Raw genomic sequence first — 12,583 nt, 5'->3', positions numbered from 1 at the left:
TAACTTAATAACCATTAATATAATACATGTCAATTCATTTTGATTTTATAAAAATTGGATGACATGGATCCAATTGTGTAATATGCTTGGTTCAAAAATATATTGTAAAATGACTGGAAGGACTATCAATACTGATAAACAGATATAAGTTATAACAAACTATAGATTACATCTATGCATCTATGTGATTCTTGTATTCAACATAAACTTGAGCCTTGATTTGCTTTCAGATGAAAATTCCAAAAACTAATGCTTCAGAGTTTCAAGATAAGAAATTCTAAACTTCTCTCTTCCTTTTCTCCTTTCAAACTCTCTTCTCTTCTATTCTCTCTTTTTACTATTCCTTCCATTCTCTATCTTCCCTCTTTCCTTCCCAAACATTTTAATTCAAAAGCCAATGGGCCCAGGAAGGTAGGCATCTGTCCAAGGTGGGGGATAGGTCTGCAGGGGCCACAGCAGCCCAGGGTGAGATACAGGAGCTGGAATAAGAAGAGGAAAACAGCCATATTCAAGGTGGGGATGATGATGCACCCAGAAGCACTCTTTAATAAGATGCTTTAATTATGAGTGGAATGAGAAAGGTATCTGTGCAAAGATGAGGGCTAGCAATAAGAGATTGGTTATATATAAGAACTTGAAATGAAAAAAATGTATTAGGAATAATGGGAGTAATGTTGGAGAAGGAATTACAAGTAAGGAAAGGGAGAATAAAATGGACACTTTGGTGGTGAATTGGAATTGAAAATGTTGGTATGAATTCAGTTTTTGAGTGTAAGTAGCAAGATATAGAAAATAAATACAGATATAAATGTGTATATGTGTATGAATGCATATATGTATACACCTACACCTATTCTCTTGATCTGTTAACTGAGACAGCAAAAGGAATAGCAGTGTCCTTGCAGCAAGGAACACATCTAGCAGTCAGGTCACGGTTTCTAAATACCATGTTCTGGGCTGGGCGCAGTGGCTAACGCCTGTAATCCCAGCACTTTGGGAGGCCGAGGCAGGTGGATCATGAGGTCAGGAGTTTGAGACCAGCATGGCCAACCTGGTAAAACCCTGTCTCTACTAAAAATACTGAAGAATTTTGCCATGCCTGGTGGCTGACGCCTGTAATCCCAGCTACTCAGGAGACTGAGGCAGGAGAACTGCTTGAACCCAGGAGGCAGAAGTTGCAGTAAGCCAAGATCACACCACTGCAGTCCAGCCTGGGCGACAAAGCAAGACTCCATCTCCAAAAAAAAATAAAAATAAAAATGAATACCAAATAAATAAGTAAATACTATGTTCCTCCATGGTTACCTGCAGAAATTGTTGATTCTAGGGTTGGCACAACAGAAGTAGTGGATAAGCAGAACATTTGGTTTTGCCAGAAAATAAGAAAGTACTCAAAGAATGATGGTGACATGTCACGTCATAAGAACACAGAAATCAGCCTGAAAGCGTTTCTAATGGCGAAATCTAAGATAATATAAACATGAAAACATGACAGTAGTAGATAATAATGCATTGAATAAAATGAGAATTTATGAATCCATACTGACATTAGTCAATTAAGTAACTTAATCAATTTGATTAAATTGATTAATCTTTGTGATTAATAAGGATATTTTGTGGGGCCATATTTTGAAACTCTGTAAATATCTTGTTCCTGATGAATCTTTCAAAGAGGAGAATATAACTTTACTGTGGAGAAGACCCAAAGTTCCACTTTAATCAAAGAGATTCGAATTAACATTAATGAGGCCAGTTGATACTGTGAGCCCCTGATAGGAGGCAATGGGAAGAACTCTGTCATTTCTGTTTCATTCCTGCCAAAGATGCAAAAGTTGAATCTAATCATTAGAAAGACCCAATATATTTACTTATTTGCTCAATCCCTCTGTAAATACCCAATCTCCCAACTATTACGGCCACTTGCTTGGCCCCAGCTCATGATCTTTTCAGTTTCACAGTCCCATTAGTCCTCAGTCCTGCTGCTTCCTCCAGGGAAAAAGATGCTCTACCTCCTGTCCTGGGTTATATTAACTTCAGCAGTTTTTGTTTTAATTTTAGTTTCATCAAATGTTTCTGCTAACAGATGAAAACAAATGTATACTGGAGAAACTTTGTAATATATGGAAAGTCCTGTCCAAAATTGTTGCATTTTAGTTCTGATAAACACTTACAATTTTCTGTGTTATTCCTAATGGGTAGAAAGATGTTATGAATAGGATCATAGTGCCCATATCTTGCATTATTAAGTAATACAGTCAGTTTCTCTAAATATTTCCTACATTTTTATATCAATAAGCATCCTTTTGTTGGTATCATTTTAAAGTCTGCATATTATATTTCATGTTAATTTATTTAACTGATCTCAAATTTTTGGACATTGAAGATGTATCCAATATTCTCCTATCATACACAAAATGTATACTTTACATAAAGTATGTTTATGTATGTAAACATACATAATGTGTGTTTATGCATGTAAATATACATAATGCATGTTTCTGATGATTTCTTAGGATGTGGAATTTTGGGAACAGAAAACATTTAGATTTATAAGATCATAATATTTATCACCAACATGTCCTCTAGATGTATTGTAGACATTTTTACTCTCACCAACAGCGTATGGGATAGCCTCCTTCCCCACAGCTCTTTTGTATAGGTTATTACAATTTAAAAAAATATTTTCAAGTTGTGTTTTTACTTGTTACAATAATCTTTGATTTGTGTGAAATCAAGCATTTTCAATATGTTTGTTGGCTTTTATTTTTTTCGTGAATTGTTTGTAACCTCTCCAAGCTTCCTTTAGAAAGCTGTCTCTTGAACATTTATATTCTTTTTCTGAGTTCATTATTAATCCTAATCAAATCTTGTATTTCTCTACTTCAACACATCAAAGTAATAGTCTATGGATTATCCTTCTGTCCTTGAGTAGCCTGTAGTGTAGTGGGAGATGCAGACATGCAACAAGAAGTATGATACAAAATGAAGAGCATGTTATCAAACACTTGTAAAGTTTTGTATGGGAATATACTCACAGAAGTTGCTAATTTTCCTTAGAGGGTCAGAAAAGGCTTTAGAAAAGAGACTACATTTGAGTTGGACTTTAAGGAGAAATGGGAGCTTTCCCATGTAGACAAGCAAAGAAAACATCTAGGGCAGAGAGAGAACCATGATCAGACACCTGAAACTATGGAAGTGAATGACATGTTTATAAAACTACAAATATTCTGCTATGGCTAGAATTTGAGCCACCTGATTCAACACACACACTCACCTGTCTGTCTGTCTACCTATTTATTATCAATCTTTCTATTTTATGTATCCCAAATTTTCCTTTCTAGCCATATATAGAAATGTAAGACTTTCATACCCTATTTCATTTATCAAATACTGTATTAAAAGAATAAATGTCGAAGAGATATTCTCATTTCTAATTGTGACTGATGAAAACACTTTCAACTGAGTTATACTTTTTACTTATCAGCCCAAGCCTTATAATTAGAGACCCTCTATTCAAGATGCTTTTTAATAATGATCTACTCATCTCTTCATTTATGTTTAAAGTGTTTTTAGAGAATCCACTACTATGGATTGAATATCTTCCCCTCTAATATGCATGTTGAAATTTAATCTCTAATGTGGCAGTACTGAAAGGTGGTACCTTCAAGAGATAACTAGATCATGAAGCCTCTGCTCTTATTAATGAATTAATCCATTTGTGGATTAATAGAACAATAAACTTTTATGGGAGTAGGACTAGTGGCTTTATAAGAAGAGGAAGAGAGACCTGAGCTAGCACACCCTGAGCTAGCACACTCAGTCCTCTCACCATGTGATGCCCTGAGCCACCTCAGGACTCTCTAGAATCTCCACCAGCAAGAAGGCCCTCCCCAGATGTGAGCCCCTAGCCTTGAACTTCTAGCTTCCATAGCTCATAACTATAAGAAATAAATTCCTTTTAAAAATAAATTATCCAGTTTCAAGTATTCTAAGCAATAGAAACAGACTAAGACATCTAATATGTATTAGCAAGCTATTTTAAAATTTAGAGACTCGCTTTACATTAATTGTTTTTAACAAATGTGTGAGATTCTTATGGATATGTCACAACTCTACTGATAATAAGATGTAGTTATCCAAATGGAACAATAAGTAGTCTTTACACTTCCTACCAAAGGTTTCTCATAAAAACAAAAGTAACACTGTAAATGACACTCAATTTTGATGGCTGAAACCCTTTTCTTATGTTTCTATTCTTTAAGCATATTATATTACCTTGTTTCCTAAATATCTATTAATACACTTACATAGAATTTCAGTTTTAATTTGAAATGCAGTTCTTTTCTGATTGTATAAATATCTTACGCATCTTATCCTGTGTGTTCTCCTTGTCTATCTAATTTTGAACGAGTGTGCTGCATGCTAGTTTTAGCCACACACTATATCTGAAACTTTACAAATATATTTTAATTAACTTCAACCCTTAAGCCTACAGAAAGACATCAAATCATAAATTTACAAAATACTTACCTGAACTCCTACTCTGTGAAGGCACTTGCAAGGTGCTGCAGGAAATACAATTTGAAGGCAACGCCTAACAGTTAGAGCAATTTGCAATCCAAAGTCAGCACCAATTATGAAAAATTAAATAAAAATGCAGAAGTTAAATAACAATCAAGAAAATTATTCAAGAGTTGTCACAAAGCAAAATACGATTAATTTCTAAGTATGCTGCATACCTTAGATGTATTAAAAATTTCAGACAAAAAGAATTCCAAATGGAATCACAAAGACTTTGAAAGACATCTTCATTTTCAGAGGATGAAGCCAATGGTACTCATCAACATCAATTAAACATTTTTTTCCTATTTTACAGAAGATATTTTATTTATTTACTTTCTCTCTGCTATTTGTTCCCATTGCCATATCTACGCAAAAATGTTCCTTTGAAACATAAATCTCCATCGAGTGTCTCAAATTTTGCTGACCACACAACTGATTCTACCATTTTGGCTGAGTTAACAGTTCCCTGTCAATTAAATGACTGAATTACTTCCTTGTGTCACTACATAGATTTATACTAGGTGAGATTCTTGGAATTTCTTCAGAGAAGACCACCTATTGGCCATGACACAAGCACACACTCAACTCTGCTGGCTCCATGACACAAATACTGTCAGGGTTAGGAGACTAAACTGAGTTCTGGGTTTCCAATTTGCATACTGCCAGTGTTGGCTGTTTCCTCCAACCTCACTCCCTCCCAGTGTGAACCCAATCAAAACATTTCCACTTCTAGATTAATTCTGTACAAGGGAAAATATAGTAGTAACATGGCAATTTGAAGAATGAAGAATCTAAAAATTCTGAATTTTAAGTTCAAATGTTATCATTTTTATAAGATACGTTCAATCTAGAAATAAAACGTATTTTTCCTTTGAAAACCATTGTTACTTATTATATGCAATATAATGATTAACATTTGGGAATGTATTTTCATATATTTCTACATATTTATGAATAAGTGAATAAATATGTGTGTATGTGTTTTTCCCCACATAGGTGAGTAAAAGTGATCATAATCCAGAATTAAATATAGCCTTAAAAATATTGTGTTGGATGCTGGCATGAAAAATCATAGGTAATATTTTGAAATTGGGGAGCTGTTTCAAATTTCTAAGTAGCAGAGGTTAATGGACATTATTCAATGAGACAAAGATGCCAGAGGAATTCTTATAGGCAAGAATTTTATTAGCTAAACAGATTTTTCCTTCTCACACCATATAACATAATGCATTTAGCTAGGCCAAGTTTGCAACATAATATAATTATGGACAATTTTCCTACAGACCCACATGGAAGGTTTTTTAAAAAGTAATCAACCAGGATGGAAGATTCTGAGGATGTACATTTATAAATTTAGTGGCTGCTCTGTGGAAAGCTGAAGTAAACACCAGACCACTTGTCTCCTATCCCTGCTTTTAGCTGGAATGCAGTTTTCCATGAATAGCGTAGGCTCTACCTCAGCTTCTTAGTGCTTCATTTGTAAAATGAGTGACTGCCACATGGAACAGTGTCATTTTTACGGAGGCAGCCTAGCCTTACAAGGATAGATCTCCTAGTTGTTCAAGACAACTGTGATTTGGTTTTTGTTTTATTGACGCTAATGAGAAACTACAAGAAAAAAAATCAGACTTCGGGGCATCAATTTTTTTATCTACATTCAATGGAAATAATCTCTGCTGTTCCCTCTGGCAGTGCCTCCCAAATGGCACTGAATTTTTACTATGTTATCAGCTAATGGGATAATAATATGCCTTATTTCTAATGCAGTTCTCTCTAGTTTTTTTTTATTATTATTTCTTTTTCTTTTGTTAGATATTTTTAAAATTATTTTTGAGGTTTATTTTTGTTTTATTTTTGCTTTTGTTGTATTTGAAAATCTACCAGAGACCATGTACAAATTTAAAGGAAATCTATTATTCTCTAGGGTACAGCGTTGACTTCAGTAGAGAGAGAGCGTGGAAGGGGTAGAAGAGTGTATCCACCTCAATACACCAGGACAACATATTTTCCCCAGAACATCAACAGAATGAGAATATATGCAGATCCAAAATCCTATAAGGAATGTTCCAACTCATTGTTCTGAAACTGTCAAATACTAAATGATCTTAAAATAAATGTGTCATGGATAGAGACTAAAATTTTACATTCTAAGTGTTATAAAGTAATGAAATATTTTTATAATTAAATATGTTCTGCTTTCAATTTCAAAAGATTCTTCTTTGGTGAAGCTCCATTACTGTCATACTTGTTATCTCAACTCCATAGCATTCCTTTGCATTTGATCCTAAAATTTCTCAAATGATTTTTAAATGAAAAAGTACTAGAATCCAGTCCACAAATAAATGTGAATTTGTAAGAAATGCCTGAGAGAGACAACGATATGATATATTAATACCATTTAACTGCATTTTAAACAATTTGTTGTTGATGGACTTTCCTCATAGAACTTCAAACTGTCAAAAAAATCTTTTTCATCTAATAGTTTTCAGAATAATTTATAAGTGCCAAAACATTCTATAAAGTGAAGATTCCTCTTGCTGTCTTTCTCCAACTGTTTTTTTTCCTAAACCTTTTAATCCTGCAAATAAATTTTATCTTAAACATTGACTTAACTACATTATTTCAACTTCCAGAGATAAGATTTCATTTCCAAGTTCTCCAAATATAGATTTAACTCCTGGTCATTTATATGTTGGTTCAAGTAGAGGACAAGATGAAACCAGTTGCATTTTTTTTCCTTTTAGATGCTTGCAACTACTCAATGACATCACTTAGCTGTCTGAGGCTCTAGAAGGTGCTCCGCTGCTAAAAGGAGTATTATAAAGCGTGTCTGAATATCTCCATGGGAACAGAAAAGCAATGTATGTGGAAGGATATTCAGCAATGTGTTTTTGGAAGACCAAGTGCATTTTGCTGAAAACCTCCATAACAAGAACAGAGACTTGGAAGAAGAGATTCAGAGGACAAATATATATTAAATAGATTCAACTGCTTATTTGGAAAAGATCTTTACAAGATACTGATTTACTTTGTCTTAAAATATGTATTACATCGATTCAACTTCTTATCATAAATGGAATATGTTTTTTTTTTCTGTCAATGAATAGATCCATGCTTCATATTAAGGGAATGAACTTTGGAGTCAGACAAACCTGGGTTTATATCCTTGTACTATCAATTATTAATTCTGTTATTTGGGGCAATGTGCTTAAACACTCTAAATCTCAGTTTCCTTTTAAATCAATAATAGTAACTACTTCATAGAGTTACATTAAGGATTCAACAAGATAATCCATAGAAAGTAATTAGCACATTTTTGAACCATGATAAGTACTTAATAAATGATAGCTACTAGAGGAGACCTTAGCAATCCCTTTTGAAAGAGTTCTTTCACACAATAACTCCATTTGGAGCCTTTTGATTAACATATAACAATGCTCGGCTTATGTTTCCGCAGTTTATTGTTAAATGATCACCACATTTCTTATTCACTATGATTTTCTGGTCAATATCTGTGGATTCCAATTATCAGTTACAACTAACCCATAAGTTCCCAGAGTTACTGAAAATGTTTTATTTGTAAGCAAAACGTTTACAGAGAGCCTTTCGGTTTTGTGTTACCAGCTTTAGCACTTAATACTTTGCAAGCAACACGTGTAAAGGCTGTGAGCAACCAACTAAAAAATCACACAAGTTGCTATTGGATCATCCCAGTGCATGTAACCAGCTCCTATCATATTTGTCTCTTATATATTTACAAAGCTGTTTCTTCCCCAGAGTAGCTCCTAGGTATGCCTGGATTAATCACTAAAGGAGTCATTAGGTAGCATCTGCCATAAAATGCTCCCTAGATGATCAAATAGAAAAACTATAAAATGCCATAGAGCAGACACTGGGCTTTCAAAACCCTAAGATTCAAGGCGTTAACTCTCAAGAAACTTCTAATGTCTTTGACATGAAGCAACCTGTGATTTTTCTACAGCACAGATTTGCTCACTCTGATACTCTTTGAGTATGACATGTACGAATGAGTGGCTTAACTAGCCAGTGAGCCTCACAGTAACACTGGTATCATTTAGTGTTCTTTCTCCATCTTCATGTATATATTGTTTTTATGTAGACTTCCATGCACTGACAATTGTGTAATATACAATGTATAACTCACCTATAAGTATAGCTGAGACATTTCTTGCTCACCTAAATAAAAATGCACCTCTCATATGTAACAAAGTATAGCTCAAGCTAGGACTACTTACACAAATAAGTAGGACTGAATGTAACATGTTTTGGGTTGTTTTTTTTAAAAAACTTCTTAGACAAAATTTTGAAAATCAGTTTGTCCAGTTATTATGCTGTGTTAATGAAATACTCTGATATAATATATATGAGTCTGAGTTACCTTGTGGCTCTATTCTGCAATGTCAGGGGAAGCGCTGATCCTTTTCTATCGTGATGCTTTGCTAGTCCTAGGCAGTTGACTTCATTTGAATGGTCCAGTAGACCCCCATCCCCACCAGCAGGGAGGGGGTAAGGAAGAGGAAGACAACATGCCCCATCTCCTCAGACCTAGAAATTGCACACATTGTATCTCTTTACATCTCACTGGCCTGAACTTAGTTACATGCTCACTCAGTCCATAGGGGAGGCTGGCAACGTCATCTTTTACTATTACAGTGAAAGACGTTAAGACGTCAAGGGACAACCACAGTGTCTGCCATTCAGCATGGCTGTAATTTTAAATGTGAAGAGAGAAATGTCACTCAAAATAAATGCATTTTAAAGGTATTTTGGTAAGTATTCACTTTCTCTTAGTGTGAAACATAATGAAAATGGAATACATAAAGATAATAAGTGGTTATACTAAATATTCTTGATTTCAAAAACCAGAAATATTGTTGTATTTCTCTCAATGGCACTGGACTAATGTTTTGGTGTTACCTGTGCTTCTCAGCCCACCCCCCCCCAATTCATATGAGTTTCCCTTACTTTATTGGGTCCTAATTTATTTTATAACAGTGAAGATCAGAGAAACAGTCCAATATGAAAGGATAATAGACAAATTCAACCTGTAAATAAATAACAGAAATGATGGAATGATCCACTGGGTACACATCTTGAATACAGAACAATCTGTTGCTCATACATAGCTCAGTGCTCTGTACACACTCAACCCTGGAGAAATGACATGAACTCTATGGGTGCATATGACCTAGATGTGGGTCTCAACATGTGAGTCATAAAAATAGAGACACGTGCCAATGTAATATTTATTCATGCACCTGTCTACTATTTAACTTTCTTCCTGCATCCCCATGCTTCACCCCAAATAAGTATCTAAAAAATACTTGAAGAGGTTTGAAAACAGGTTAAAGAAATAATATATATAAGAATAATTGTCAAGCAAAATATCAAAAAAGAAAAATGAATACAGTAGAAAGTAAACACTTAAGTTTTCAAAGCAAGAAAAAAGGAAATTACAATCAGATAAGAGAGATGAATGTGAGCAATGGTTATACAATTCTCTGACAAAACACTAAAAGTAAAACTTCCTATGCTGAAGAGGACGTTCTTAATAAGTAAGCTCAGCAAAATGTATTTCCCTAATTTTAGGACAAACTTAAAATTCTGATATATTGGTTGTTATTCAAAATTATATCTGTTGCTGCTCATGTTCAGTAAAGAAGTTAAAAAAAATTCTACCCGCTGTGCCTAATAAAAATAATAAAAACCGCTATTAGAAGACAAGAAATCCTTTATGCACACACACACACTCACATTGTAAATAGGATGTCGCAAATCAGAGTATCTTTATAATAACTGTCTTTACCTCTTTAATCCTGTGGTCAGTTTCTTCTTACTGAAAGTCAAGTTTCATTTTTATTTTTACTCTAGGATGAAAGAAAAAGAGTTAAGGGTGTGGAAAAGGGTTGGTCTCCTTGAAGCATTCCATTCTCATGAACAATGCAGATTTGACAAGATGTGACTTCTTACTTACGTGGTGGAAAAAGGTGTGGTAAACAGTCCACCTGTTTACCACATGCTGCTATTTCTTGCTTTTCTTTTATTTTCTTTTTATTGTAGCCTTTCCAAATGTCCTTGAGAAGAAATTTCACAATCATTTAGTTTTTTGTTCTCTGAATATATGCTGCTGCTTCTTCTATGGTACAGTGATATACTTAACCATTAGCTATAATAACTGCTTTTTGTTTAAAATTGTATTCTTACTTTATAGTAGGTTATATCATTTTTTAAACTGTCTCAGTGAAGTATTTATTGAGTAGCCACAAATAAAACAATTTAATCTTTATCCTTCTTTCATTATAAAACTGTTTTAAGAGTTTTCTATGCAAAAAAGCACTGTCTTAACATGTCCCTCAAATTGTTCCTTCCTCAGTTATCATTGGGTAAATAGCACTGTCTCATTGGACCCTTCTCAGGACAAAAACACCACAGACAATCTTAAGTCCTCTCTTTCTCTTACATTCACCTCCCATCATCCAAAAACCATGCTGGTATAGCCCCTGATATGTATCCCAAAGCTGATGATTTCTCACCCTCTGCACTGCTGAAACCGTGCTCTCTTATCTGAAACTCCTGGGCCCTCCCAGCAGGCCCCTTCCACTCTCGCTCTCTATAATTTATTATGCTCTCAATAATCTTTCTAAAGCATAAATGGAATCACAGCACATCTGTGCTAAAAATCCTGCAGTTCTTTCCTACTACAATTGGAATAAAATGCTAATTTTTTTTTTTTTTTTTTTTTTTTTTTTTTTTTTTACTTTCTTTACAAGATTCTGCAAAAACTGATTGACCCCTGTCTTTCCAACCTCATCTTTTGAATCACTCCCTCTCCTCATTCAGTTTGTTCTGGTATTCAGACAAAGCTTATTTCTTTCACGGGGACTTTGCACCTTTATTTCCTCTGCCTGACATTTTCCCCCCAAGATGGTGGCGTGGCTGGCCTCATTTCCTCCTTTGGGTCTCAGCTCTAAGGTCACCCCATCTCTGAGAAGTCGTGCCTGACTACCTCAGCCAAAATACAATGGACAAGAGTTGGAATAATCACACTCTAAAGATAAGGTTGCAGCCAGGCGCAATGGCTCACTCCTGTAATCCCAGCACTTTGGGAGGCCGAGGCGGGTGGATCACGAGGTCAGGAGATTGAGACCATCCTGGTTAACACGGTGAAACCCCGTCTCTACCAAAAATACAAAAAATTAGCCGGGCGTGGTGGCGGGCGCCGTAGTCCCAGCTACTCGGGAGGCTGAGGCAGGAGAATGACGTGAACCCGGGAGGCGGAGCTTGCAGTGAGCCCAGATCGCCCCACTGCACTCCAGCCTGGGACGTCTGAAAAGATTAAAAAAAAAAAGAAGAAGAAGAAAGATAAAGTTGCCCACTACATAATACAAATTATCATAGCTCTATGAGAACTGTAAAGAAAATTGATTTTCAGTTGTGTGGATTGCATGTTGAAGAGACTAGGCGATTATAGTTGGAAGTCATATTGAAGCACAGTATTGTGAAAGAGCACGGATTTGGAGAAAAATTATTTGGGTTTAAATCCTAGTTCTTTCATTTACTACTTTCATTACCTTGAAAAAATTACTTAACACATTCTGAAACTTGGTTTCCTATCCATAAAATATATACATAGTATCAAAAGTATGGGTTTGCTGCAAGAAACACATAAAATAATATGTGTACCTAGAATACAGTAGTAACCTAATGTAACTAGTTTTTTGGTTTCGTCTGTTTCTTTTATTCTCATATTAGGTTTTTAATGACTGTTGGTTAAGTATGTTGTCTTTACTTCTCTAAAGGAAGAAGTCACTAGTCTACAACACATGTCTACGTTAGGATAACAGTGAGTTCCAGTTATTCCAGTAATACACATGTGTCACAGTCACCACATTCAATTTAACTTCTAGACTGATTCACACCAACATGAACAAGAAGGAAGAAATGAAGGAAAGATGGTAGGAAGGAAGGAGGGAGGGAAGGAGGAAGAGGAGGAAGAGAA

Source organism: Macaca fascicularis, chromosome 1 (assembly GCF_037993035.2).
Source record: "Macaca fascicularis isolate 582-1 chromosome 1, T2T-MFA8v1.1".
In the NCBI taxonomy this organism is placed as follows: domain Eukaryota; kingdom Metazoa; phylum Chordata; class Mammalia; order Primates; family Cercopithecidae; genus Macaca; species Macaca fascicularis.
The sequence above is the reverse complement of the archived record's forward strand: the minus strand, read 5'-3'. Positions refer to the sequence as shown.